At 37.9% G+C, this 4463-nt stretch overlaps 1 pseudogene; it reads left to right on the top strand.

Moving 5' to 3' along the window:
* The first annotated feature begins 3796 nt into the window (after nucleotides 1–3796).
* Nucleotides 3797–4463, top strand: part of LOC102256339 — a 1502-nt pseudogene continuing 835 nt past the window's right edge.

Below are 4463 nucleotides of genomic sequence, written 5' to 3' on the forward strand. Positions count from 1 at the left end.
TTAAAATTTTAAAGATAAAAATTTCTAATTCATATTAACAACTCTAAAATATCTTATTACTAGTATACACAGAAAAAACCACATGAGTATAACCACATGTATAAATCTATAAAATGTTACTTAGACTATAGGACTTAATTAAATGGAAAAAAATCTGACTAAATGAGAATATACAATATCATTATATGTTAATTATCCTAGCCTCCTGCAGCCTAACTATGTTTAACAAAATTTCAATCAAATTATCAAATCTATATTTTTGGAACTTGAGTACCTGACTCTAAATTTCTTCTAGAAAAGAAATGTGCAGGAATATCTTAATTTTGTAAGAATGATAAAACCTTGTCCTAGAATATAGCAAAAAACATAAAGCTAACCAAAAAAATTAAAAGATAAACCATATGTAAATATTGGTTAAAATAATTATTAAGAGCTTTTAAAATGAAAAAGTGGGCAAAGAATTGGAACAGAAAAGTCACACGTGAAGAAAAAAATACACTCTTCAAATGAAAATTTGCTCAACTTCCCTCAACAAAGACATGAAAAAGAAAATTAGAGTTTGGTCATTGGTTCTTTTATTTTGTTTTTATTGTTTCTTTTTTTTTTAACATATGAGCAAATTGACACCCAATGTACTTAGGGACAAAACTTCGCTCAATTCAGTGATTTTTTTTTACATAAAATAGATACATAAAAATATAAAATGATATAAAAAGATGTTCTCTGTCATATGTGTGTAAACAAAAATTGGAAACTAACTTGTATAAGTTGAATTCATTTTAGTTATAAGTAGCAGAAAAACGATTGTAGCTCAAATAAGATGGATATCCATTTTTCCTTCATGTAAAATCCCAGGTGGGCAGTCCAGGGCAGGTATAAAACTTAATTTTATCAGGGTGCAGGCTGCTTATGTCTGTGGCACCATCGTATTGGCGTCAACCTCACAGATAAAGATGACAGCATGTGCTCACATAGCCTGTAGGATGGAGAAATGGAGGTAGAAAGACAGAGGGGTAAGCAGCCTATCTCTTAGGATGCTTCTACTTACATTCTATTGTCTAGAACTTAATCAAATTATTTTATGTACCTGTAAGGGAGATTGAAAAATACAGTGTTTATCCTGGGCAGCCAAGAGCCTAGTTAAAAACGTGAAAGGACTATTATCATAGACAGAAGCAGAATGGATTTTAGGGAACAATTAGCAGTCTCTGCCACATAACTGAATGACTATTTTCCAACAACAGGGAAATATGTTTTAGAACATCATATAGTTGAATGCAATACAGTTGAAACAAAATAAAGCAGTTCTACATGGATTTGCATGGAAAGTTGTTTCAGAATAGGATGTTTGAGAAATGCCTGTATACATTCACCAAAGGACATTTTTAAAAATGTTTATTTCTCCATTATTCAAAATAGCCCCAAACTGAAAATGACACAAAAAATCCATGAGCAGTATAGAATGGATAAAGTTTGGCAGTTTACATAGTTAAATTCTATAGGTAATGGGAATAAATAAAGTGTTTTCATATGCAACAATAAGGGTGATTCTTAAAACATAATGTTGAACAAACGAAGCTAGGCACAGAACACATAATGTATATGTACTTAGTTTCTAAGTTCAAAACAGACAAAAATCCTATATAATAAAAGGCTAATATGCAAATTGACCGAACAGCAGAATGACTGGTTGCTATAACGTGCACTGTCCACCAGGGGTCAGACACTCAGTTAAGGAGCCTCCCCCTGGTGGTCAGTGTGCTACCACAGGGGGATCACCACTCAGCCAAAAGCCACTCAGCGAGCTCAGTGGCGGTGGTGGGAGCTTCTCCTGCCTCCACGGCAGTTGGACATCCCCCTGAGGGCTCCTGGACTGCGAGAGGGCGCAGGCTGGGCTGAGGGACCCCCCCGCCTCCAGTGCATGAATTTTGTGTACCAGGCCTCTAGTAACCTATAAAAAAAACCCAACAAAACAAAAAATCAGGATAAAGTCACCGGTAAGGGATGATAGTGACAGGAAAGGAGCATGAGGGAGGCTTCTAAGTTGTTAGAAATGTTCTATTTGTTGAATGGGGTGCTGGTTATTTGGGATGTTCACTTTGTGAAAATTCATCAAGCTGTATAATTACATTGATGCAATTTTTAGTATGCATGGTACATTTCAGTAACATTTTTGTTGTTGTTTTGTTAATCCTCACCTGAGGATATTTTTCCATTGCTTTTTAGAGAGAGTGGAAGGAAGGGAGGGGAGAGAGAGAGAGAGCGAAAGAGAGGGAAATATTGATGTGAGAGAGACACATTGACTGGTTGCCTCCCGTACCCACCCCAACCGGGGAGTGGGGAGCGAACTGCAACCCAGGTATGTACACTTGAACAAGAATTTAACCCAGGCACTGCCTGCTGACACTCTAACCATTGAATGACACTGGCCAGGGCACATATAAGTAAGATTTTAAAAAAACAAATGTACATTTGTACATATGTAAAAAAACTGGACGTGAATATGCCATATTAAATTAGGAGTCAGCAAACTTTCTATAAAGGACCAGATGGTAAATATTTTAGGCTTTGCTGGCCATACAGTCTCACAACTACTCAGTTTCACTGTTGTAGTGCAAAAGCAGCCCTAGACAATATAGAAGTGAATGGGTGTGGCTTGTTCCAACAAAATTTATTTGCAAGAACAGGTGCCAGGCTATAGTTTGCCAGCCCCTGTGCCAATTTGTTTATAGTAGTTCCTACTGGGGCTAGGGTTGAGGGGTAGGATGCTTTCTACTCTTTGTATGTTTCTATAATGTCTAATAATTTACAATTAGCATTTTATTTAAAGCACCTACTCTTATTAAAAGTTCATTGTTACAAATGTTTCCCTGAAACAAAAAACTGGGTCTAAGGGCAATCAGGGGACACCTCAAGGTAACAAAACAAATCTGACGCAAGTAAGCAGCAAAGTATTCAGCATATTATCTGTCACCTAAAATGCCTACAAGAATACAGCAGATTTTATTGCCAATTACTATCAGAGGATTTACATCTGTTAATAATAAAAAATCTATTAACCAAAATTTTTTATATGTACTTGTAATTTTCCATTTAAACAGATATTAACCATGACACCCATAGAGACAACTATTCCATGTTGTAACAAAAAATTGGTTGCTTTTTCTTTGTATACAGAGCATGTATTTTGATCAGTGCATAAGCATACCACAGCATAAATGTGAATATGCAGAGGAAAACTATGATTCCTGGTCTAGGGAAAGTATTTGCAAATAAGCTGACAATTACTTTTGAACTTTAAGATAAATTTCAACTGCTTTATCTTATTAATAGGAAAATAAATGTAAGCCAGTGTCCATGGTTTCTAAGGATTTAAAACCCACTTATAGACCCAAGATATACACAGGCAACATTAACCTTAGACATCCTGTGCCTCTTATTTTGGCAGGTATATACAAGTGCTATAAAACAACAACAACACAACACAACACAACACAACACAGCTTTTTCACAATGGGTTTGCCGCCAGAACACAGGTGTCGTGAAAACCACCAGAAACTCAAACCCAAGGTGGGAAAGGAAAAGACTCACATCAACATCATTGTCATTGGTCACGTAGATCCCGGCAAGTCCACCACTGCTGGTCATCTGATCTACAAATGTGGTGGGATCGACAAGAGAACCATTGAGAAATTTGAGAAGGAGGCTGCTGAGATCAACAACAACACAACACAACACAACACAACACAGCTTTTTCACAATGTGTTTGCCGCCAGAACCCAGGTGTCGTGAAAACCACCAGAAACTCAAACCCAAGATGGGAAAAGAAAAGACTCACATCAACATCGTTGTCATTGGTCACATAGATTCCGGCAAATCCACCACTGCTGGCCATCTGATCTACAAATGTGGGATCGACAAGAGAACCATCGAGAAATTTGAGAAGGAGGCTGCTGAGATGGGGAAGGGCTCCTTCAAGTATGCCTGGGTCTTGGATAAACTGGAAGCTGAACGGGAGCAAGGTATCACCATTGAGATCTCCCTGTGGAAATTAGAGACCAGCAAGTATTATGTGACCATCATTGATGCCCCAGGGCATAGAGACTTCATCAAAAACATGATCACAGGCACATTTCAGGCTGACGGTGCTGTCCTGATCGTTGCTGCTGGTGTTGGTGAATATGAAGCAGGTATCTCCAAGAATGGACAGACCCGTGAGCACGCCCTTCTGGCCTACACACTGGGTGTGAAACAGCTGATTGTTGGTGTTAACAAAATGGATTCCACTGAGCCACCCTATAGCCAGAAAAGATATGAGGAAATTGTTAAAGAAGTCAGCACCTACATTAAGAAAATTGGCTTCAACCCTGACACAGTAGCCTTTGTGCCAATTTCTGGTTGGAATGGTGACAACATGCTGGAGCCAAGTGCTAACATGCCTTGGTTCCAGGGATGGAAGTCAC

The sequence above is a fragment of the Myotis brandtii genome, unplaced genomic scaffold, assembly GCF_000412655.1.
Source record: "Myotis brandtii unplaced genomic scaffold, ASM41265v1 scaffold1186, whole genome shotgun sequence".
NCBI lineage: Eukaryota > Metazoa > Chordata > Mammalia > Chiroptera > Vespertilionidae > Myotis > Myotis brandtii.